Source organism: Periplaneta americana, chromosome 12 (genome assembly GCF_040183065.1).
Source record: "Periplaneta americana isolate PAMFEO1 chromosome 12, P.americana_PAMFEO1_priV1, whole genome shotgun sequence".
NCBI lineage: Eukaryota > Metazoa > Arthropoda > Insecta > Blattodea > Blattidae > Periplaneta > Periplaneta americana.
In genome coordinates, this window is record NC_091128.1 from 25,364,508 (window position 1) to 25,392,349 (window position 27,842).

Sequence of the window (27,842 nt, forward strand, 5' to 3'; positions counted from 1 at the left end):
ATATATTCTTAATGTACACAAGATGGTTAGCCTACTACTCTCGGGAGACGTAGTACAGCGAGGATATATCGAGTTCTCAGTGTATCTCCAAAGAAGAAGCGTAACTTATCATAGCTAAAGGAAGAGACAGCAATGCATAGTCTGCATTGAGAATTTGTATGGATTTTAACGTTAGCCTACATTCATAGTCTGGAATTATGTTAAAAATAACTAACAAGGAGAGGACACGCTCTGTATATCACCGAATGGAATATGATTATTTGAGATGAAAGTACAAGACATAATGTTTAAAGTCATACCTGGTATGGGTGACCAATGACCCCTCGTTTTGAAAATATTGGCTACTGTTTGTGACATACTTCCGTTAGGTGCTTAATAGGGAAGCATTAAACTGTGTAACAGCGTAGCCCATAGGGTTGGATGCTGAGTTGTTATCCAGGCAACCTAAGTTCGAGTCTTAACTGGTCATTTTTTTCTTTTAATAATGATTAATATTGTGATCACAGTTATCTATTTACGTATATCATATTTCTCAATGTATTGAACGCTTCATCATGTTTTAAACAAATTATAATTAGCTAACATTGCATTGTAAAGGATAAACAATGAAATATTGCTCATGTAGGCAGGTAAGATGTGTCACTGGTGTCTGTTCTGTTTCTGTAGCAGCTATTCCACTTCATTGTGTCCCGATTCATTATGATAAATATCATAAAACCACACAAAACATACATATTTCCTGCACCATGCACAGCAAATGAAAGAAGATTGTCCACAGTCAGACACATTTTTCCGCATTTCTGCTGCGAAACAGATATAATTCACATTCACAAACACTTCTCATTCGTTTATTAATTTTGATGCATACCACGCATATTTCAACATGGCTTTAATGTAGGAGCTGACAACTGAGAGTGAATAAAAAATAATAATAATAGTAATAATAATAATAATAATAATAATAATAATAATATCAAGCTTTAAAAAATGAGAACGCATTAGGATTCGAACTCAATTTGCCTGGATGACAACTCTGCATCCAACCATATGAGCTACGCCGTTACACAGTCTAATGTTTTCCTATTAGACACCTAGCGGAATTATGTTACAAACAATAGCCAATATTTTCAAAACGAGGGATCATTGGCCACCTATACCAAGTATGACTTTAAACAGTACGTCTTATACTTTCATGTCACAAAATCTTATTTAATTCTGTGATATACAGAGCGTGTCCTCTCCTTGTAAGTTTATAAATAAATATACATGAAAGGACAAATTTCAAGTCATGTGTCACTGGTATTACAAATCTTATAATATATAAAGTTAAAGTTTTCATTATACTCAATCTACTCTTTTCATGGGATATAACTCCAGTTTGCATTAACCATTAAAAAGTCGCACAGTTTTTCTTAACATTAGTACTCGGGTGGAGTGTTACAACTTCCAATAAATAAACAGTGTTTTGAGCTTAATGTGTATTTTATTATGTGATATTTTTCTAGGTACCGTTAAAATGACTTTCAAGTAATTTTATACTGTAGGAATAATCGTGGAGGTTGCGAACATAACCGCTAATTTCCAAAATAGTATTTTTTTTAGGAAGTAGAACTGTACTCCAAAGTGAACGTTGTTCTAATGGTGTCATTAATCATTGTTTTAGTTACTTTCTGTGCATTTCATAGACAAATTTTTTTGGAGATGTTCTTTTTTTTTTTTTTTTTTTTTGAAATGTGAGGACAATTTCACTTTTGTTCGAAACAAAGCTATTTGACATATATAACAGTAAAATATAATATAGTCTATACGTCATTTACATCAACTCTATCGTGGAGTAAGGAATATAACATTATTATGATAATTGTGTAGTAAGCATCGGCCAGAAATGTTACAGCAGTAGAGGTCCAGGGTACAAAGGCTTATATTACCAAATACTGTACCCGGGTATATACATATATTTTAATTAAATTTTGAAAATTTTCTTATGACTAGCATATTGTGGGTCTTTTACACTCTAACGAGAAAATATGTCCAGGCCCTCTATTGTGGGAAAAGGCGATCTCGCTTCAACTTACTACATAATTGTAACAATTTTACAATGATTTCGATTATTAAAAATGCATTTAGCTGAGCTCTGTCAATGCACATTGCAGATATCCTTCACTTTCCTTCTACTGTATCATGGAAAAATGAATGTGCAATAACACTTTTACAATAATTTCAATTGAAAATAAGATATTATCACTCTTATAAATAGAAGTGGAAATGACCCATTTTGAATGGATCGGTAATTGCAACACATACATAGTGTTCTAGATGGCCGTTTTTTGATATAAAAATTAGGAAAATATTTGCACTATTATGATATGGAATTATATGGTTTTGATTGAACTTATCGATTTTAACATACTGCTTCAAATGGAAATGACCGAGTTAGAATAAAAACAGTTATATATTCGGAAAGATGCCTCTCTAAACATGCCAAACCGTAAAAAAATCATTTTTTGTTTTCAGTGTAAATGACCGATTTTGTTCGCAACTTCCACAATTGATAAAAAATGATAATTGTATAAATTAAAGGAAATCTGACAACTAACAGACACTACTCAATCAGACTGCCTTCATTCCCTTTGCACAATTTCGGAATACAATTACACATAAACAGAATATATAATCACACTTTTAAATAAGCTGTATTAATGGTAAATTGTGCTAATTCAGTCTGTGTCACATTTATGCACTCCTGAAACTTCGTAATAATGTATTTCTCACAAGCCGATAACACTGCCTAATGCATCACACTTAACTGGTCAAAACTGGATATTTCTATCTCTAGACAAAGTTTAAGACATTATTGAAGCGTACGTAAGTTTAAAGTATTTTAAATGAAAAAAATTTCCGACGTGTAGCAGTCTATGAGAAGAATAAAGAAGTGTATGTAGTATTTTTGGTCCTAGAAAAGAGTTTTGACAAAGTGAATTGGGATAAACTGATAGGAATCCGAAAGAAAATTTGTGTGGATGGAAAGAGAGAAGACTGTTCAGTAATCTTTATATGAAACGAGTCAAACTCAGGATAGGAGAAGAAATGTCTGAAGGAAGTAAAATTGGGAGAGGAGTATGTCAAGGATGTTTTTATCACCTAACTTGTTCAACATCTACTTGGAGGACTTAGTGAAGAACTGTTTTCGGAACATGGGGGAGTGATAATAGAAGGAAGAAGAATAAAGTGCATAAGATTTCCTGATGACATGGCGTTGAAAGTAGAAGAGGAAATGATACTAGTGGAGCTAAATAAGAGCTGTGAGCAGTATGGGATGAAAATAAATGCAAATAAGACGAAGATCATGGTCATAGGAAGAAAAATACAAAAGATACACTTTCGAATTCTAAATGAGGCAGTAGAGCAAGTGGACAGCTTGAAATACTTGGGATGTACAATAAGCAGTAACGTGAGCTTATGCCAGGAGTCAAAAGGAGGATAGCAATGGCAAAGGAAGATTTTAATAGAAAAAGGAGTATCTTCTGCGGGCCTCTAGAAATAGAAATAAGGAAGAGACTAGTGAAGTGCTTTGTATGGATTATGGTATTGTATGGGGCAGAAGTGAAGCGAACCGACTAGGAGCATTTGATTTAGAGAAGAATGGAGCGTGAGAAATGGACATAGAGAATAAGAAATGAAGATGTGTTGGAAAGAGTGGATGAAGAACGAATATTGCTGAAACTGATCAAGAAGAGGAAAAGGAATTGTTTGGGCCATTGGCTGAGAAGAAACTGCGTACTGAAGGATGCACTAGAAAGAATGGTGAACGGGAGAAGAGTTCGGTGTAGAAGAAAATATCAAATGCTAGACGACATTAAGATATGTGGATCATATGAGAAGAGAAATGGGAAGACACAAAATAGGAAAGATTGGAGAAAGCTGGGTTTGCAGTGAAAAACCTATCCTTAGGCATAACACTAAATTAATGAGTGAAATGAGTGCTCTAAATAAAGGTTGGGTGCGTGCACATCTTGCGCGAGTTTTTAAAGGTTAAGATGACGATCGTTTTTATTATGCTAATTTTTAGACGTAATATTTACAGAATATACCTGTTCATTCAAAGTATGCACTTGAAAATTTTTAAATATTTTAGAGTTCCGTGTTTAGTCTTGTACGGTGTGAAACAGTACTATCCACTGACTACAACGAAAGTCAGTCAACCTGCATATTTATTTTTTCGTCTGCCCTAACATAATTTCGCAATATATCAACGTCGATGTTTCACAGAAGCGAAACGTGTTCCGGTAGTTAATAGTCCGTATGATATGGTTTCGCTCACATGGGAATAATATTGCGATATTTCTTTACTGAAATCACGGAAGCAATCCGTTATTGTCGATCTTTGCCGAATGGTTGAATATACAACGATATGAAGGCTGTTACGCGGTGTAAATAACAAATAAATTATAGGGTTCGAAAGGATGTCCACTTCAATATTGATCAGATAAGTAACTTCACTAGCTTCTGAAATAGCAACGATTTACTTTAGTGTCACGGGTTCGAATCCAAACTCATATTGAATGCAAATAATTATCACAGGTTTTACTTCTAATGACTTTGAGAGATGATGTGATGTCATATGAATTATTCATGCTCGCTGAGGCTGTATTATTTGAAGGGTACACGGGAATAACGATCAAGGTTCATTTTAGAAAGTTTCGAGAAAAACGAATTTTAAAGTTTAAGCACTTAATACTTTGTTATGTGTGTATTTAATAGAAATTGATGTAGTGGAATGTCAAGAACGATTATTTCTTATTACTAGCTAGACCATATGATAGTACTTCCTTTCTACTATAAGATAGCATTATTAACTCAATTTTGATTTTTGGTGGACCTTGATCGTTTTTCCCGTGTACCCTTCATTTGTGTGTACTGTTCCTTAATGCCCCATCTTTGTTCTTCCCCTCTTATAATTTATTTTATCTGTTCACTGGAATAAATAGTTGAGTCAACTGTCCGAAAACAGGTCTGAACCTCACAAGGATACCAACAAGGCACCACTGACGAGGGAACTAGGCCAGGAGAGAAAGAGTTAAGGTGGCCAGTTCCTTTCCCTCCATTGCATACATCGCCAATTAGCTACATATTATACTAATCAGACTACAGATGCATACAAACAATTGTACCTCCTCTGACACATATCGGGATTGGGTAGATCCATAGTAAATTTGTAGCTTCAATTCTTACATATGTGTGCGCGTGGGTGCGTGTATGTGTGTCTGCAATTGGTTATACACCCAGTGGCAGTGATAACATGGCAATAATTACAGTAATAAAATTACAATAATTACAGCAATAAAAATAAAATAAACGTAAATTTAATTCTAAAACTATAAATAAAGAAATGCAATAAACCCAGGATTATAAATAAAAACTATGCTATAATAACGCCTACTATAAGTAAAAGTAAATCTAACTTATAAGTACTTCTATTAAACCCAATTATTATCAATTTAAGTAATTACATATCTTCTTAATTAATTACATATCAACTTAATTAATTACATGACACAACTTAGATAATTACACTGCACCTACAATTACATTTTCAGCCTGATCTTCTCAACCTTTCTTTAAATAAAATGATTTTGATAAAATCACTCTGAAAAATTGCCGCAAGTAAGCTGTTCCAGTCTACTACAGTATTGTGCGGTTAACAAAGGAAAATTTTGCAACGTCCGTTCTTTGTTTTCTGCATTTAAACATCCTAATATGATCACCCCTGCCTAAGTATGTTGGTGTAACTAATATAGCATTGATGTCGGTCCATGCTTTGTTATCCATTTGTGCCTTAAACAATGTGGTCAGTCTGGTTTTCCGTCGCCTTGATTTGAGAAATTCCCACCTTAAGTCTTTTACTATCTCTTCGCCATGTTCCATTCCCATTTTGACGTATTTTGTTGTCTTGCGTTGGATCTTTTCTATTGATTTGGTTTTGTCTGTACGGATACCAACCTACTGTTCCATATTCCATAATTGAGCGAACATGGGTTTTATACGCAATTCTTTTGACCTTCGGTTACATTTCTTAAGAATACGCATAGACAATTGTAGTGCCTTACAGGCTTTCCTTGTAGCATTAGTGACTTGTTCCTCCGAACTCAGTTTCTTAGTTAAATATATACATAGGTATATACAAGTGTTCACTTGTGACACCGATGTACCATTCAGATGATATTTGAAACAAATTTCTTGATGCGTTCTACAAAAGGATATTAACTTACTTTCACTCGCATTGATTTTAATTTTATTTTCTGTCGTCCAGGTTTCAATAACGTTGAGATGGTTTTGTAAGGCGGCGATATCGGATTTATCAAGAGTTTGTCTATACCTATATTATACAGTCGTCCCTGAATAACGATTCCTAAGAAGTAGTATTCCTAGTTCCGACATTTCTTTTCCTAGTCTGATCTTTTGGTTCCTATTTTCTAAGAATTTATATATCCATTACACTACCGATTTTCTATTGCAAGCCTGCTTAGTTTCCCTAAAAGTTTTTCGTGAGGCACTACGTCGAAAGCTTTAGCGAAATCGATCACAACTCCATCTATTCTCCCCCCCCCCCTCTCCATCAACTTCATCGGATAAATCTTGTATTAAGGATGTGATTTGACTTTCGCAAGAGTATTCTGGTCTGACAACTTACGGAACATCTGTTCGCTTGGAAAAAAAGTACATAGGTATTCTTCCCATTACAATAATTCATACAGAAAAAAAATCAAATCGACATAAACCAGTGTAAGTTGTCAATAAATTATCAAAAAAGGTTTGTGAAAACTGACTTATGTCACTTTTCCCAAGCACTTTTAAGAGAAAGAGATTTTTTTGTTTTATTTTTTAATTTTTAACGAAAGAAAATTAAAATCAAACTAATATTTGGTAATATTTATACCTATGTTAGCATTTCTATGAATTTTACCAAGGGAATAACCGCCTAATATCACCACTGAATCGTCTGCATATTAATGTATGGAGTCATTATTATTTTTCAAATATATATTTAATAAATGGATAGTGTATATTAAAATAAAACGGTCCTAAAATCGTCCCCCTGTGGAAACCCAATAATTTATATGTGTATATATTATGTATCATGTTGTACTTTGTAGTTTGTTAAAATATTTCCCATAGGTTAAACCGCAGTATAAAAATTACGTAAAGTTCACTATTTTGTAAGTTTTATTTATATATGTTTATAAAAATTGTCCAAATTAATATTCACGCTCTATTGTTGTTATGATTCTGTTCAAATTCGTTGCGAGCGCCCGTTGCTTCAGTTATATCCATAGCCTCACTGTACAAGCTGAAGTATAGTTCTGGCTGGAATGAGAACGTGACGAGCTCACATACGTACAGTTACCCTGAAAAAGAATGAGACTATTCTTGGTCGTCGGAAGTTAAAGTTCTACAGCGCGGTTCACTCGATATCGACGTAGGGATACATAACATGACAGATAGTACAAGAATTGTTACAAGGACCACAACAAGGACAAGGACCAGAATAAGGATCACAAAGAAGACTGCCATTTAAGGCCAGGATTTCACAACATAGCTCGAGTCCCAAAATATCATTGCTTCACTGTACCGAATGGCAAATGCCTGCTAAGGGATCTACATTCTGGACTGCTGCTATCACTATCTTGTCTCGGTAGCTCATATAGTAGCGTGCCGGTTCCATTGTATAACCGAAACGTCTCGTGTTCGATCCCAGGTAAAACTTTTTTTTATTGAGGTGTAATTAATTTGTTCAGAGTTCCTCGACTGTCTAATTTGTCGAAAAATATGGAATAATTTATGCCCAATTTCTGGGTCTTACAAGTGGGCTGAACCTCGTCAAAAAAAATAAATCTTACTTGGAAGTTAAAAGTATTCTTCCTCAAACAAAAATCATAAGAAACAAAAAGAGACCTGTTAAATTAAAATCTTGTCCACATGCCATCAGCTTCTATTACAGCTCTAAGTCGATCCGGCATGGATGTCACGAGATTGTGGAATAAGTTCTGATCCCCGGCGAGATCTTCCCAGGTGTCAACAACTTGATCCCACAATTCGTCTCGATTTCGAGGGCGTCGGTGGGCATAGGTGGCTATCCTTCTCTTTTTCAATCCCGCCCATAAATTTTCGATGACATTCAAATCAGGTGACTTCGGAGGCCAATTAATGATTTCGATCTCGGGTCTCCTTTGAAACCATCTTTGAATGCTTGCAGCATAGTGCACGGGATGGTTATCCTGCTGGAACAGCAATGTTCCTTCGGGAAAACGTTCTCGGGCGGAGGGAAGGAATATATTTTCCAGAATGTGGTCGTAAGTTCCCGCATTAAACCGCCCATCGATGCGTTCTATAACGCCAGGTCCATCGTAAGACATCCACCCCCAACACGATATGCTAAAGCGCCCCGATCTTTCACGTCGGTGCACATAGCGCTGATCATGTCGGAGACCATCCTCACGATAGACACGGACAGGACCTTCGTAGTCACTCGAGATGGTTGTTTCATCAGAGAAAATTACATTTCTCCAATCGAAATCCACTCGATTGGTAGCGAAGGCAAGACGGTCGACAGCTTGTGCTTCCCCCAATATTTCCATTTGCGCAGCCCTCCGGCTCCTAATACCGCGGTTCCTCAACCTGCTGATCACAGTCTGTGAAGAGCCGGGAAAGTTAGTGCTGCTCTTATTTCGTTAGCAGTCAGAAAGGGGTCCTGTCGAACTGTCTCGAATAAAAGAGCATCCTCTTCCAATGAAGAAATCCGGGGACGCCCAGGAATAGGGCGATTTTCGACCTCCCCAAAATGTTGGTAACGATGAACCCATCTCGCGGCTGTACTTCCAGGAACACCGACCAAACGGCCAGCAGATCTAGCCCCATATCCAGCCTCAACTAGAGCTATAACTCGCTGTCTCATGTCACGTCGGTTCGCCATTACGATGAGAAATGAGAGATGACGATAATACTTTAGTGTAGATAATGACTATTTAACATGATATAGAATTATTGAAATAAGAGGCATCTTGCATAGTAAGAGTTAATAAATCAACCCTAAATTAAATATCTAAATAACAGGATATAACAGGAAGTCCAATTGTTGCGAAACTAATCAAATTAAATCTAATTACATTAAATAAACAAACCCCAAGTTATGACACCACATTGCTACAGCTAAATTGTATGTTATTAACATAAGTATTGAATAGGTCCGTGGTTGTGCGTTGGACGACAAAACCAAACATCGAAAGTTCGAATCTTGCCGAGGAATGTAACTTCTTGCTTTTTATAATGTAAATCAGACTTATAACTACTATCATTCATATTTCTTACATTATTTATTAATATTTATAGGCAACATTGAATTTGTAAAGAAAAGAGTTTAGAAATCTCATATGGAATTTGTGATCTGTAGTGACATAAACATAGATTATCTCTCGGAACTTTTCCGAAAAAGTAAGTTAAATTCACTCCTTGAAACTGGAAACCTTATTCGTAGGGTCATTTTCCCATAGCATACAAGCTGAAGTAACACAGCCATTGATAAACGTTTTGTACACAGAATTAGACTGAATTCCTATTCGACAGAACCTATAATCAATGGCTTGTCTGACCATGATAAACAAATTCTATGTGTTTCCAATGTCACTGAACAATTTCAAAATATTAATTTAAAAACTAAGAAAGGATCGTAATTGCTGTATCTAGTGATTATTTACATTTATGTCTACAAAATGAATCTTGAAAAAACATATATGATACTGGTACTACTGATATTAAGAGTAAATATATTGAATTTTTCACTTAATTTCATAATCACTTCAGTGGATGTTCTCCACTCAATGTTGTGAAAAAATTGAAAAGTAAAAACATGTAGATAACGCAGGGACTTCAAAATCTCATGTATTAAAAAGAAGAATCTATATGTAATGAGTTGCAATGTAATGATCTTCATGTTCTTAAATACTGCAAGAAGTACAGTGTAATTTATCAAAAATTATGAAAGAGGGAAATAGAATATATTTGAGTAGAAAAGTACAAAATTCAGATAATGCAATTAAACCTATTCGTAATATTATTAAATTTAAACTTGTAGATATCCTAAGAAAGAAACTATTTTTTCATTAAAACCAATGATTATAAAGTAGAGAATCCCAAATCTATTGCAAATTCTTTTAACGTATTATAGTATATAGTACAGAAATATTATTGACAACTTAAACATTCAAGATTTTGCAAAAGATACTGCAATTGGTTACTTAACAGATGTATTTAATAATTATTATTAATATATGTAATTAGTCAATAACTGCAACAGTGCTTATACATTCAATCATAACATGAAAAAAAATTGAATGCAAACACGTAGATAAAATGGTTAAAATTAACTGCAGGGGTGAGAATGAAATAATCCAAAGCAATACTTTTAACAAAAATTGTTTTTTGCGACTGCATTTCTTACACATATGGGAAAGCTATTAATAAATTATTGTAATAATTACTCAACAAATGACATAGCCTAAGGACTCTAAACCTTTGTAAAAGTTTGTCTATTATTATATATTTTTTCAATTTCATTTTAATTGTTAGTTTTTAATATATATGCATTTACATTGTATATATGTGTGTGTATAAATGCATTCATTAGATTAACGTTTATAATATTATAACTTGTAATTTTGTATTGTTTGCGATCATTAACACTTAATCTCAGGACTTTGTAAAACTCTATTTCAAAGTGACTTAGCTATTTCAACGTTATTTAGACAAAAAAAATTGTTGTGTAGACTAAGAATCGAACTCGCACTCTTCTACACAACACGCAGAAGTCTTACCGTCTGAGCTATGGAAACGACACGAAAGCTTTCCTGTCTGTGCGGAGTGTGGATCTAGTCATGAAGGTCCACTGTCGATTTAACTACACGATTTATGTATATATTTATATTTTATTTACATAATATTATCATATTTTTTGCAGTTTTTTAATTGAATTTCGGAACGATGGTAGTAACAAACCAAATAGCCTGAATTTAATTAACTCAATATTCGTTATCTTGTGTATCGGTGCTCTGGTCTCCGATCATGCGCAGTGTCTTACATCTGAGACTTAGGAATATTCAATCGTCTCATTCTTTTCCAGGGAAACTGTACGTTGTTGCATTAGACTTATCGTTGTTTTGCCATGTATGTTTGTATATGTGTATGCATTCATTTGATATTACGTAGGTATGCATATTTCAGTGCATTTATATAATTAATTTGGGGTTGCAGGCACTATACAGTTATATTTTTACACTTTGTTAACAACATTAGAACCTAACACATTTCAATATCCCGCCTTGTTTGTCATTTTCATAACGAAGCAACAATCCACTCTCGTATTAGGTCGGTTTCTGGAACGTATGATATCTATTACATACAATTTTGCGTTAGATAAGTTCTTCCGAAGTTTCCAATAGCGTTTATGTAATGTATAAATGTCTGGATAACTTACCTCCCGATAAATAGACATGTAACTCTGTCTATCTGTTCAATAAATATACAATATGACGAAAGTGCAGACATTAGCAATTATTGTGTTAATATTGTGATTAACATTTCTTCACCGTCATAATTTTCTTTATCATCTTCTTCAGAAGAAGTTTAATTATGAATGTTGATACAACAGCGAAAATTTCGTGACAGATATAATCCTTTTAGTAAACTTATATGACGATGTTGAATTCAAGCAACGATTCGGTTACCGAAAGAAACTCTATTTTTAAATAGTTCCGCACGTAGAAGAAAAGATTTAATATGCAGATGTTAGAAATGAAGCATGTGCTGTTTATGTCTTCGATTTTATAGTTATGGCAGGTTTTGATTATGATTAGGGACAGTTTAGACGTTAATAAATCTACAGCTAGCAAGATTATTAAGAAAGTGACACATTATATCGGCCTACTTCGACCAATTATGTTAAAATATCCGAAACTTATTAATGCAGGTTTTCCTGTTGTGCTCGGATGTATTGATGACGCTCATGTGCGAATTCAGTGTGCTGGTGGAGAATATGCAGAAGCTTATATAAACAGAAAAAAATATTTGAATATGCAAGTGTTATGTAATGGAAAGCTATAAATATTTGATGATGTTTCCCGGAGGCAAGGTTCAACTCACGTCAGCACAGTTTTCGATTCTTCACATCTTCGTGGCCGTTTCAAGAGGGAGAATTAGAGGTTACATTGTTGGCAGTAATGTCTGTCCTTGCCGAAAGTACTTATAACACGTTTCATCAATTCAGGAACAGCGGATGAAATCAGGTACAATACAGCTCACACAGGTACGAAAAATTGCGTGGAGAGAAAAATTGGAATACGGAAGAGCATGTACCCATGCTTGTCTTTGGGATGAGGACAAAATTGGAGTCTACGGCAGATGTAATGGCTGCAACAACTATATTACGTAATATGACGAAGAAAGATGACATACTACCTGATGAGCTACATGAACGATTACCTGATGCGGATTATGACAATGTAGTTTATAATAATCAGGGAACGGATTTATATGGACTAAAAATATATGAAATATGTAAATATATATGTAGTTATTTTTACCAAAATATGGAATTAAATATGGATTTTTACCAAAATATGGAATTAAATATGGACTTAAAATTATAAAAAAATGACTATGTACGTTAAATATTGGTACATTTTAATCAAACTAAACAAAAAATATAATGGACGTACCTTATCTTCCAATGTAGTTTCAACAAAACACAATTTTTATTGTCTGTTACCATAACAATAGGTTACAAACATTTCTTTCAAGTGCTGAAAAGTGAATCTTCTTCTATTGTCTCTGAGGATAGATTTATACTGACTAAAAGAGCGTTCGACGTCACAAGAAGTAACTGGTACATAATTCAATTTCACAATGTCTGCTGGGGATAAGTCCAAGTTAATCTTCACTGTTGATTCACCACTCATCACAGCAACAACCTTTTGTAGTTCTTCATATCCAGGGTTTTTTGAAAGTACAGTGTCCACCTTAGCTCTTACTGCATCTGCAACTTTACCTCTACCACGATTCAGTTGTTCCACAGTACTATTTATAATTTCAAAACTTTCAGATAGTGAAAGGTGCCTATTTTGGAGACTTTTGAGCGTTTTTATGATGCATGAAAATGTATGCTGAATGTGAGCTAAGTCATTCTTCACACTTATGTCACAGGTAACTGTTTTCGCAGTATCAATTGAGACTGCATCTTCAGAGTCCAATGCAAGGAGAACATTGTTAATAGAGTCTATATGTTCGGCATAATATTCAACTGCTTCTAGCCATGTACCGCATCTAGTTAAAATTGGCTTTGGTGGCAATGGAATTTCAGGGTACATTTCTTTCAACACGTTAACTCTACTGGGAGCTTTGAGAAATACTTTTTTCACTGATGAAATCAACAAATCTACTTTAGGGAAATTGTCTCTGACCACTTCTGCCACACGATGAAATGCATGCGCCACACAAGTAAAACGAGTCAATTTTGGATATACAACAGATAATGCTTGTCCAGCTTTGACCATATAAGGGGCAGCATCGCTAATAAAGAATAACACATTATCGTACATAATACCCTTTGGCCACAGGATACCCATAGCTTCGTTGAACAGTTTAACTATAGTTTTGTTATTGCACTTTTCTAGAACATCACAATGTAAAAGAATTCGTTCAGAATATTGTTCACTTAACAAACCGATAACTACATTACCAACAAGTCTACCTTCTTTGTCGGGAGTCTCATCAATGGAAACCCAAATTGAACTATCTTTAATTTCATCTCTTATCTTCTGTATTGTCTCATCGTAGATGGATGGAGCATACGTCTTCCTAAGTGTTGACTCATCCGGGATTGTATGTTGAGTATATTTTTCAAGGAATTCCCTGAAGACCTTATTCTTTAGTTTGTAGAGAGGAATATCAGCAGAGATGAGAGAACGGCACAGGTCGATGTTAAACTCAGATCTTACATTCGATGTTGTTGGTTGTGTTAAAAACAATTGTCTCTGCTTGGAATTTAGTTGTTTGTTGGCCTGATGTTTACTAGTTGTAATGTGTTGTTGCACCAGGAACTTTTGTGTAGATGATACTGCACACTGACACAAATTACAAAATAATATTTTATTGTCAGTTGATAAACCATCTTCTTTAAATTCTGAAATGTAACTTGTTAGTTTTGATTTTAAATTGACTGAATGACGTACTTTTGGCATATTTACCGTCTTTATAGTATGATTTACAAAACTGAACCTATGTGTACTCTGACTGGCATTTAACTGTTGAGCTGCACAACTGAAGTCTGTTAAAAATTTTAAATTAAATTAATACAGTTTTGTAACTTACTTTCCCATTGTTGATAGGACTGCTAATTTTCAAATAACTCTGATGTTAAAGGGATTACTGAACATGTGTTTAAATCTCTATTGTTGAAATGTATTTTTAAAAGTTAATGGAATTTTGTTTTGTTTTATTGTTAAACCTAATATAATATGGACTGTTTTATATGAAATATGGAAAATATATGGAAATTAACGAAAATATGTACTAAACTCTAAAATATGGAAAATAAAAGTAGGATTTTTCAACCCTACACATTGTGAAACATAAAGATAATGCAAAATATAAATTATATTAGCTTTATAAGTAAATATGTATTTACATATAAATCCTTTCCCTGATAATAATAATGCTGAAGGGAATACAGTGTGAATGGAAATATAATTAACACATTCTCATGTAATAAAACTGCATATAAATTACAAACATAATCCAAATCATTTTTTCGTCCTTTATTTTATCTTTACATATATCATGCTACATCAGTCTTTTTATATTACTGTCTTTTATAATGTGTGATTAATTCAATTAACAGGTTATTCTCGAAGTCTTCGCAATTCCTCTCACGTTTAGTGGCCATTATTATAAATAATATTAGGTGTAGAAATACGTATTTGTGTATAATGAACAAATAGTAAAAAAATAACAATGCAAATACATGTGTCAACATCTATCACCAGAGGAAGTAGCTTCTTATCTAATAGATATCTAATAGAGAGTCATTTGATCTGTATTTGCTTTCAGAAACGATTGTGTTTATTCATTAGATAAAAGTTGTAGAATCGATAGTTACAGTGATAACCAAGTAACGAATCAAAACAAAATAGGGCGCTGCAATGGAACAAGGAATTGTATGGAAAATTAAAGCATTACTAATTTTTCTCATATAAAAAAGAGAGGAAACGAACTGTGTAAACGGTGAGCATTTCAGAGTCATTAACTTTTCGAATGCTAATATTAGACTAATTCCTGTATGTAGGACGAATAAAGTACCTCATTTCCTGCTAGAGGGGCACTGAAAAGAACTCGATTTGTGTTCCTGACCTTACATGACCCTGCACTCCACATGTCACTCCTAGTTCTTTCTTTAATAGTCCGTGGCCCCACTATCACACGCAAGCTCCGAACAAATCGCTTCCTACCCCCTCTACTCCCGTATGTGAGAGGGAGAGGTTGGCAGTGATGGAGTGGTTGGCAGGCGTGGCGAGCGTTTCAACACACACTGAAGAAGGGGGAGTCCCCTATCGACCTTAATCCTATCGATATCAAGTGACGGAGGATTCGTTCGAGAAGGAGATTATGTAAGTTTGCTATCGTTTATTTGTGGATAGAAGAGACAGGAGAATGTGTAAACAAGGGAAGGCATCTTCAGACCATCTTGTTTTTATGAGATCCGGCACTGAATACCCAATGTGTAGCGCTCACAGGATTTTTGTAGTTTTAACAACTCGAGTATCTTATTCAATCTTACGACGTTAAACCTCCTGGAAGCGATATCAACCTCCCATGCCAAGCGCTTGTCTTTTATGAACAGAAGGACTATAAGTTTTGTGAATATGAACAGGAGAAGATATTCTTATCTGCTCTTGGAACCGGGTCCTTGGGAATCTGTCAAAGTAAATTTCGTCAACAGTCGATTTGGTCACTTGTCACCAGTTAATTTGTTCACTTGCAGCTTCTTTGTCACCGATGCATTAAAGCGTTAATGTTACATACAATACATCTCTATCACACTTTAACCTAGAACTGAGAGGAGAATTACAACAATATTAAATTTATAACAATTTCAAGATATAGTTACATTGCAGATTTAGGTATGGGTTTCTACAAATGACCTCCATGTCATGACCCATAGGAAACCAAGAATTTTATTCGTCGCTTTAAGTTATACATAATACGTTAGATTCTTGTGTCTATCTGAATAAATTTCCTTCTCTTTTTAACTGGTGAGTGCTCAGATTCTATTCTTTCAATGTCCTTCATTTCCAAACTATCCCTTTTTTACATCTGTATTTAATAAACATATTGTATATTGTACTTGTAGCCTACATTCATCGAACAGATAGAGGGTTACCTGTTTATTAATCGGGAGATAAGTTATCCATACATTTATACATTACATAAACGCTATCGAACATTTCGGCAGCACTCATTCAATGCATAAATTTTCTCCAGCCCGTTCAGACGTTGCGAAAGGTTTTCTAATGGCACTTCCGCCTTCCTCTATCATTCCAAGACTCCCCACCTCCCCTCATTTCATCTACCATCTTCAATAGTAAAAACAGGCTGCTGTGAAATCTGCGTGTAGTAAGGATTTCCAATCCTGATACAGCAAGGACTTTCGTACTGCGGGCCCTGAGACATATTAAGCTACTTATATGCGGACAGGACCTGGTCTATGAGGAGCCGAAACAGGATGGCCCACCTGTCAGCGTCGGCTAATCAGAAAGGGCTTGGGGCTTAACAGACTACTTGTCCAGGAAATGGGACCTGACTCTGCAGCGGCTAAAGGCAGGATGGACCAATTATCAGCGTCGGATTCACAAATGTCATCCAAGCCACCTTTCGGACTTGAACAATCATCGCATGTAACGGCGCACAATGGGACCAAACCGTGCCTAGGTGTAAGGACCCGTCAACACAAGCCAATGTGTGACCGAAATATTGTGTGACAAAAATATACAGTAATGTGGGACCAAAACAGAGTGCGTAAAGAAATGTGACAATTCTTCCGTATCCTAATAGAAGAACTGACACAATTAGAGTGAATTTTGTGTGAATTTTTTTAATAACTATATTTATAATATAAATAAAGAAGATCAAATGAAGTACAAAATTACCTGATTTAATTTTTCCGAATCACAAGTTAAAATATGAGTATAAGGCTTCTTTAATAATAATGTAATATTTATTGGCAGTTTAGAACATTTAAAACAATATTAAAGATAACTTGCAGAGAATTGCTTTTATAATCATATCAGTTACGTAGGCTATTACTTGTATAAATATGTTATATATTGTATTTTACATATTTATCGCACCCTTAAAATAATACTGTCGTAACTCCCAAAAATTGCATTTTGAGTTACAAGCAGTTTTGTAATCTTTAGCCAATTCTCTATCAAACAGTAGAACTGTCGTAACCCAAAGTTAAAGTGCAAAGCCTCAAGGCCTCATAATGATATTTGGTAATCCTGAGTTTTCATGCTACTTTAAATGTATATCTTTCATTTACTCAAAACTAACTTTTGGTACTTAAAACAATATTATTTTAAGGGTGAGAAACTTTTGTTTTGGCATTTTGAAGTACGTACTATATAAAAAAACAATAGGCGTGACTACGTAACGTTAGCGGTTAGAACCTCTTGCAGAAATTACTACCAGAAATTATTAATGTTCAATTTATGCTTGTTTACTAATATGGTCGAAATGAAAATCAGATTCAAAGCCCCACATTCAAAATGGGAGAAATCATTTATTAATGTTCAACGTACACCACAAAATAAGATGCAACTTCGATACCCTGCCACACCACACACGGAAGAAAAAGTGTATTTAAATAATCGAAAATAATCTCAAAATTATAACACAATAATCTACATACAGGTTATGGTCGCTGAGACAGTCATATACTTAATGTGTGGTGCACAACACTGTGGTTCAAAGTAACGTACTTAGCACAACTTGTGGTTTGTTTGCCATCCAAAACTTCGAATCCAACACCGCTGTGTGCAAGCACTTACATGCTCGATCACTTATGGCCTACAATTAAGAATACTTATCTGAGTCATAAAGTCATAATATAGCAAATGAAACTATAAAGTAATTACTTACTTAAAATAGGACATTTGGTCTAGGGACCATCCGTTTTTGGTACAAGAATACATCATTTAACATGTTTCTTAATTAAAATTGTACATACTTAAATAATTAAAATGCAATATTTGAGTCCAGAGAGCACACGTTTGGTGCCAAGATAATTCCTTCAACATGTTTTTAATTGTAATTACATGCAAATAATTAAAATAGGAACATTTGCCACAGGGAACATTCCTTTCTTGATGCAAGGATAATTCGTTAAAAAGATTTTGAAATTAGTCTTGAATAAATCCTTCAAACTAATGTCCATATAGCGGAGATTGTATACGAACATATTTTTTCTTTTGGCCTCACTGTGAATAATTTTTACGTGCATAGAAATAGATGCAAATGAACGTGGTGCATGAATTTTATTTTAAGAAACCCAGGAAAATAGTACGGATAAATTATGAACACAGGAACCCCATTTGCTCACACTTTGTAATATGACTCTGCTCCAGTGACCTCAGCGATAAAATAGTAATTTTTATTCCATATGTATTACACTTACGACAAAACTCTTAAAAATACGATTATGTTCTGTGGACAAAAATAAATTGAAATGTATGAAATTAGTATTTTATGTGGACTAAATAAAGTTTAAGTAGGCCTATACATTACCATGGCTCACTTAAATACGTAATCTATACTAATAATAATTAAGTAATACAATATTAATTCGACACTATATCAAGTTTTCTGTGTGTACACAGCTGTTTAAATTCTACCTTATGGCTCATTTGTACTCGGTCCTCCATTCACTCAGGACTTACCGTAATGGCATTATAGTCTATGTCAATCTAGAGAAATACACTTTCCAATGGTAAAAAAATTATCCAGACTGGTAAAGTAGGTTTTGATATTACCTCATACAAACACACAAACACTTTCTCTTTATATTTTAGTCTTGGTAAAAATTAAATCTATAGGTATATATTATAGAACACAATTACCGTTAAATGAATTTCTTCCGTTTGTTAAATAAAGAGTCATTTATTTTCGATTCCATGTATTAGTCTAATTGACAAGGCACTGACATAAAATGCATTATTATTTTAAAATTCATATATCTCGTTAAATATCATCCCTATCAAAATTTTGCATAGGATAAATTTTGTCGGAAACATATTTTAAACAAGCTTTTGTAATGCAACATTTTTCTTAAAAAAGACAATAATTAGCGTGATATTTCGATTTTTATTTACTTCAGTACCCGTTATAGTCAAACTTTTAAAGAAAATATTTTAAATTCCATATAGCCTGAAATCTAAGTGGGAACTAACTTATCTTGCATACCAATTTTCATAGAAATCGGTTCAACTATTATCGCGTGAGAAGGTAACGAACATACAGACAGACAGACAGAAATTTCAAAACTGAGATTTTTAGTCTCGGGATATTTAGTTATACACGTTAACAATTATTTTTGTAAAAGCGAAAATTACCAAAAAAGTTTTGGTTACCGTTTTATTATTAGTATAGATTATAACTTACACTTTATGATTACGAAATTTTTGTAGTTTTGAGAAAATAAAAGAAAACTGTTTTTAGCCTCGCTGAACCATATATTGTTACAATATAAATTTTTATATGTAAGAAATATGTAAGAGAAATAATTTTATTATAAAAATTCATACTTTTGTATTCTTTTTCAGGTCGCAAAAATTTAATTGTCTTCAGCACTTAAGTTGTTCTGCAAATTAACTTCAATCCTGCATTATAATTATTAGGTTGCTGACACATAAACATGTTAAGCTAAATAATTTATACCAAAATCATAAAATAAACTTAATGCAATTATTGAACAACATTATTCTGAACAATTTGTTAATCACAAGAGCACAGAGAACTCTTAGGAGTGTTATAACGAGACCACAGCTTAGTTTCATCTTTCAATTCTTTGTTGTCTCCCAATGCTATAATGTTTTCGTAAAATGTATTCACGTCTTCTTCATCAGGAATGTACTTAAGCATTTAAATAATATCTTGAATTTTGGTTTCATTGATCGGGGATAAAACACTGTGTTGGAAAGTTTGGAGAAAAAATGATGCTGAAAAATGATCAAGAAGTAGAAAGGGAATTGGTTATGTCACTGACTGAGTAGAACTGTCTACTGGAGAATGCACTGGAAGGAAGGGTAAGCGTGATAGACGTTCGGAAAGAATTACCAATGACAACAGACAAAAAAATTTCGTCAGCTGAGTGTAGGATTAAAATTACATATTATGCAAGTTTCTTCAGTACTTGGCAGGAAAAATAACTTAAGTCCACGACTAAAGGCGTTTTATCCCTTAACCAAATATTCTGCTGTTAATAAAAACTATACAAAAGTTGTGGATTAAAGTCATTCTGCTAAAAAACGATGCCCCTTGCACACAGTAACATAATCATGCTCTCAACTCAAAACCCCCAAAATGTGGACTTAAGTCATTTTGAAAAATTACCTTTCAAATGTAAATGGATTAATGCTAAACTAGAATTAAAATATTGAATCAAATTTTCAAATATTTGAACTATTGTTGATAACAAAGAAATGTCCATAAGCCGGAAAGTAAAATATGCACATAGACCAGGGAAAAGTTAAATTGAACTAATTATCATCATGATAAGGCAAAGAGCTTACTAATTCTGCTCTTATGTTTCTTTTGCTGATATGTTTATACGGAGTGGAAGTGAAATAACTTTGTCCATTGAAAGGGACAACATGGTAAGCATAAAAGAATGGAAAGCCTAAGTTACGCTTTGTAATTAAATGAACGGTTAATTAGAAAATAAAGTTTTAAATTTCAGCAGTCCGGCAACATATTCGCTAACACATTCTTCTTGTAATACAGATGTAAGAGTTCAACGAATTCGGTGTGTCTAGATCCGTAAGCCGCTCTCTGCCAAGAAGTCACTTGCTCGCATCGTGCAATGGCTTGAATTTAGAGGTTTTAAAAATTAAATTTACACAAAACCGTGCGAGCTATTGAAGTACGCAAGAGGGACAAATTATTCTTTATTAGATTTCCTATCGATATGGACAAATATCACGATCCTACTCGCAGTGGTTACCGAATAAGAGATTGTTAAACATTTGAAAAAAGAAATCGTCTAAAAAAACTATGAACTTTCCACCAATATGATATTATAGTTTTTTGTTACTTACAATTGAGCTATTCGCTCTAGAAATCTGCAAGGCTATTTCACTTCCACCCTGTATTTTTGTGCTATATTAAAGTTTGTATGTTAATTATTTTCGTCCCTCTACTTAGTTTATTTTACTTGTATTCAATTCAATTCGGTTTATTTTTGTTTCCTTCTATCCCATTCAGTTTACTTTAATTGTCTCATTCTTTCTTAGCTTCCGTAATAAGATCGTTTGCTGGCTTTTCATTAAATTACTCTTGCTTTTATATTCTGTCACTCCTAACATTTTTTACTCTCCTATACTTTTATTTCCCTTTTCCGACTGTTTTGTTCCTCTCGTAGCCTTAACTTTTTACTGTGTTTCCTTTCTGTTTTCTTTACTTCCCTTATTTATCACTTTCTTTTCGTTCTTTTAATTTCTACCATTCCGACTATATTCGTTTGTAATTCTATTTTCACCTGGCATCCTGTAGCCTAGATTGCTTTGTTTTTGTATTCGGGTGGTTCTTTTAACACTTGTGAACTATTTTTCTCTCGGAACTGAAATTGCTCACAATCTTTGTCCACAAAATTTACTTACAAACATTATTCTGTCATGTCATCAAGGATAAATCATTTTCGTCCGGGAAACTTCGAATAAAGAAATATTTCCGGTTCTTTTTGTCATATTTCTGAAAACTTTCCCTTAGAGCAGTATGCTCACCAAGTAGGCTTATGTTGTATGACATTCCCATTGACAATTTCTTGCCGAAGAACACCGTAATTAGATTCTGGTCATATTTTATGGACAAAGCGTTTATGGGGCAGGTCTGCAATTGTCTTTCTTTCCTACCGACGTTTGAAGAAAAATTACCTAAAAGGAAGGGGGAACGATGTCTCTCAGAAGCTGCAAAAGTGTCAATTTCTTTGTGGTAATAACAGAAACAATTTTATTCTGTACAATCACAACCAGAACACAAAAATGATTTAGAATTTGTGTGAAATTACAGCAGAAACTGTATTCTGTGAGATTTGTAGGTATTAGTAGAAATAAGAAAAGACGAACGTAGTATTCGATGCAACAAAAATAAGTAATTTGATATTATTAACAAATGCAGAATTATGTGATGTATTAGGCTACCTCTTTCCCAAAAATGGTGAAGTGTTGCACATGCAACACATATTCGAGGAAATACATCAAAACATGTATTGGATAATCCAGCATTAAACATGAAACACAAAATTAATATTAGTGAGGGTTTTCAAACCATAATCCTGTAGGAAAAAGAAACAAGACGTTGTCTTAAGAGATGAAAAAATTATTTCATCACAAAAAAGACATTATGAATAACCTAGAATAGAAAAAAAAAAGAAAAATAAGGAAAAGAGAGGCGAGAGGCAGAGGAGTATAATGTAAGTGTAAGAGAAGCGTCTGTCCCTCTGTCATCCTCGTTCTATCTTCCTTCCTCTACGTATCATCAATTCATCATGACTATGCCTGAGAAATATATGCCTGACTGAGTAAGTCTCAGTTACGGTGAGTTAACGCAGTGTCTTTCGTTCGTTTGAACTCATGCTTATCATCACGGTAAGTTAGTCCCCAGCATTTGGGTGCTTGAAAGCAACTCATTTGACTCCGAAACACAGCTATCCGCTAAAGAAAAACTTAAAGACATCTTTTTTTTTTTTTTTTTTTTTTTTTTAAGAAAAGTTTCATTACTTTAAAGACAGTTTATTTTCTGTCTATAGCAAATACACCTGATATAGCCTAATATTGCCAAGTATCATTCTTTTTATTTCACCATGTTAATATGATGTTTTATTACGTTTTTATTTTATATAATTGTTCTTTTCATATATATATATATATATATATATATATATTGCAGTGAATAACAAACCACATTTTCAAATTTTCAAAGGAGAATGATTGTCTGTTGCTAGAAAAAACAGCCTAATATCTGTAGAAACTTCGTTCCACTTCTGCAGAAACAATGAGGACATGTTTAAAATATTTTACACAAGCATTGTCTATCTCAAAATCTGTATCATTATTATAAATTTCCTCATTTGAAATTGTTACAAATTTTACATAGAGCTAAATATCCATAATGTTTATCCAGTATTTTTTTCATTCTGTTTGCTACATTTTTTTTCCCCGTTTCGTGTTCCAAACTACTCGTATTCAGTTTCGTCACAATATCATTGACTACATGTTGTTTTCTGTCTGTAGAAAATACACCTAATATGACATTGACAAGTATCAATCTTATTATTTCACTATGTTTAGAGTATATGATAGTGCATTACGTGTTTGCTTTATATAATTTTTCATTTCATAATATATTATTGCAGTGAATATCAAACCACATTTTCAAATTTTCAAAGAAAAATATCTACAGAAACTTCGTTCCACTTCTGCAGAAGCAATAGGGGAATATTTTAAATATTTTACACAAGCATTATTTATCTCAAAATGTGTAAGTTCCCTGAGCCAAATAACGCCATATATATCTTTAACGCCACCCTATTAAAATTTGTTAACAACACAAGTTTTCGATAGTGCACTACTGTAGTCTGCATTTCGCTTGCAATCACGTGATTAAATGAGTTATTAGCTGTCCGCTGACATATACGAGTGACATTATATTCCATCATTTTCCTGTTGTGTCTTGATAGTGAATGCCTGTTCTTATATCAAGGTAAGAGGCAATATTTTATTTTGTGTGTTGAGCAAATAATAACTACATTGAACTATATATTTTCGTGATCCTTAAACATTCTTCTATGTATGTATAGAAAGTATCTGCTATCTATAAAATTTGAAAATGTTAGAGAAACAGCCATGTCATATTATCAAGTACTCAGTAGCACTTTAAAGCCATGTGGCGTTAAAGGTCTACAGACAAAATTTTAGGTTATGTTAGTACTAAGGCTGACAGTACAGCTTCAGTGTGAAAACATCAGGAAAATCACTAAGCTTTCAACTTACAAATGTTCATAATGTGCAGAGATGACATTGGTTCAATAAATTGCTCATCGAACTCTTAATTTTTTTTTGTTTTACATAGCTTAATTTTTTTGTTTTACTTATTGGAAAACATTAATATTAAACTAAGGTAAATCCTTTTGTGTTTAATAATTTCCTACTATGTCACATTGTCTCTTATTTTTTTAAGTAAGGAGTCACTGGAAAACATATTTTCCTAATCCATCTGGTGTTTCAGTTTCAGATCAAGAATCTTTCATTAGTATTGAGTGATTTTGTATCTTTTATTAACAGAAACTCAAATTTAGTCGCTTAATTATATTTGTGTTGCTTAGGAAAAATAATTCATTAACAATTGTAAGTGTATAGGTTACTAGAAAATAGGTGGTGTTAATTGGACAATCTGTTCCTAATAACGCCAGTTTACAAAGTTTTCCTATTTGAGTTCTAATTCTTGTTCGGTATATAATATATCCATTTTCATTGTGGTATTTTGTAAAGACAAGATTACAGTTTCTATTTCATAATTTTCGTGTTTGTACATAACTTATTACCAGAGCAAAGGTGACTGAAGTGTTAAGGTGGCGTTATTTTGTACGTGTACCTTATTATAATTACAAATATCCTCATTTGAAATTAAGTCACAAATTTTGTCCTCAGCATCTTGATATTATTCTTCTTCACAAGACGTTGAATGTTGCCTGTTACGATAGTAGTATTCGGTCGTAATGTAACCGATCAACAAAAGTTCACTGCTCAACAAAACACACTGAAATGCTCCACCTCAACGCAATTACGTACTGATAAATAAAGTCAGAGGCGCATGAAGCGTAATGCAACAGCATACAATTCTTAGCCCTAATCATGACTGAACAATCCTCTAATCATCAAGGTATGCTCGTACTTTTACAGATTTCTAATTCACTGTTCTCATTAGTTTGTCAATAATTTTAAGCACAGATTCAGCATACCGCTCCCAGCCCTTTAATATTTGGAATATTCTAATAAGATATTGTAAATGTAAAAAGGACAGAACCCGTCGGAATTGGAAATATAAATGAAGAGAGGTGCGTGTTGGAATCCACTCAACGGAACAAGACTGTATACGTCCGTCAGAAAGTGAAGTTAGGCAAAACAGAGTTACCACCGTCATATTTGCAACGTAGGCCGGCTGTAAAATAAACTTTTGCCTGCCCGAATTAACAGACACAAACACAAAATTTCACTCAGTAAATATTTTTCCTCCCAATGGTGCTGGGTTTAATTGCACGCGTCTGAAAGTTAAACTTTGATTTCAAACTATTTCCTGACAAAAGCCATATGAAATTTGTGCTAGCCAGAGAAATTACGTTTATAATTAAACAATATTTATTAATTCAGAAACTTTCTACTTTGCTTTATTAACATTTAGTACTCTCTGCCTACTAAATGAGAAAAAGTCTTCTTGGTCAAAATGTACCGACAGTTTCCCCCGTCTCTCATTCCGTTTTGTGTCGTTATAATCCTCATCATTATGATCATCATCATCATATTTATCACAGTAATTCTTATCACCAACTTTAATATTATCAACACCAATATAATCATTTTCTTCGTAAGAAGATTCAGAGTTTGTCTGATAACCTTATGAAAATATCCTTTTGAACAGCTTATCCAGAATTAATTTTTTCCTTGTTTTAGAACTAGAACTAGATCAACTTTACATAGGCTACCTTCAGGTGTAAGCCAATACCATCTTCGGATTACATATATACATATATAAGTGTTCTGCCTCAGGGCAGGTCTTTCACTGCAAACTCAGCATTCTCCAATCTTCCCTATTTTCCGCCTTCCTCTTCATCTCCGCATATGATCCCTATATCTTCATGTTGTCTGTCAACTGATACATTCTTCTTCTATGGTAATGATGACAATAAGTGAATAAATTATGGGGAAATGAGTCCGAGGTCCAACCCCGAATGTTAGGCCTACCTGGCAATTCTGCTTCAGTTGATTGAGGGAAAACTTAGGGAAAAACTCCAACCAGATAACATAGTAACTAAGTATGTATTTTACAGTGTATTGTTGAGGAAAATTTTCTCTCCTTATGACTCAAATGCTCTTTTAAGTTACGTTAAATCATAGAAATATATAAAACTAGAAAGATTTTATCAGACCAAACAGAACACATCATCAAACCGCAAGGATTGAGGGCAATGGACGAATTTCAGAGCTACTGCTTTAAACTTTCTTGTTGGTGTAGATTAATTTTAGTTTGGAGAGGACGTTTACATGTTAACTATCAATCTTCAAAACCCTTATCCATGTACACGAGACGTCAACACGGGAAATTGCTTTGAAGCTCTTCAAGTTCATCGAAGGCTTCACCTCGAATTTCGCAAGACATATAAATGTGAATTATGCTACAGAGCCAAGAGGTATAATAACCATGTTGTTTCTAATGACTTGTAATAAAATATGAGTAATACTTTTATATAGTCTAGATGACAATTATACACATTTTTCTAAAAATATTTTAAGAAACCCTAGAAAATTAGAAGCAAGACTGATGAGTAAATTTTCTAATTGTAAGCCATGTCGGAACATATCTAGTTTTAATGTGTGCTTCCATTTAATTACAATTACTTTTACATTCGTGATATTATTGCATTGAAGACGTTTTGTCGTAGTACATCTAACACAGTGCTTTCATCAACGTGGGGCAAATGTTCAGGTATTATAGTTGTAAACGTAAAGAATGTACATTTTTATATTAACAGATTTTAATGTCAATTTCTGTATATTGATATATGAAACATTCAATTACCAAAATTTGGTGTTATATTGTGCTGTAAATTATTCTTGAGGTTTATAGTGATGTTTGCTTTATGAATAAATCTGACAGGTAGTTTTCGAGACGTAAACTATTTCAGTGCAACGCTGCAAATTTAAAGATTCTAGGTAGGCTTTAATTTAATATCTTACTTCCTAGATTAATGATTTTAAGATACATTGCTAAATTAGAACAGTAAAAGCTCTAGAAACTAGCTCGTATTTAAGATATTGACGTGATTTCATTTTTTAAAATTAAGTCTTAATTGACTAGAGTTTGAACTTTCAAGAGTGCAATTTTAACTTCTTATAACAGTAATAATCGAGTATTAACAATAGAATGTAGAAGTTTTTTTAAACAAAAAGTGTAAATGTAATGTTTTTACACTAAGACACTAAGCATAGGAGATATTTTAATGACAGACCCTTCAGCAAGTTAAATCCACCCATTTAAAGAAAAATACTTAGGCTCTACATCAATTTATCATGATTGCAATGGAAATTAGAATAGTTGAAAAGAATCGCTACACAAACAATGCCTTTTTATTATTACAGGATAATTCTTTAATAGAACTGCTGTAGTATTTCACAGTAGTTAGCTCAGTTTCATATATTATTCTTTGAGATAAAATTAAATATGTATATGTATATATATATATATAT

General features: G+C 33.5%; 1 protein-coding gene across 1 annotated transcript in view; it reads right to left on the minus strand.

The window, feature by feature from the left end:
- The window catches only part of LOC138710217 (protein O-mannosyl-transferase TMTC1-like), a 1,461,941-nt gene that overhangs the window by 796,446 nt on the left and 637,653 nt on the right, over positions 1-27,842 (minus strand). The gene's annotated exons all lie outside the window — the stretch shown is intronic.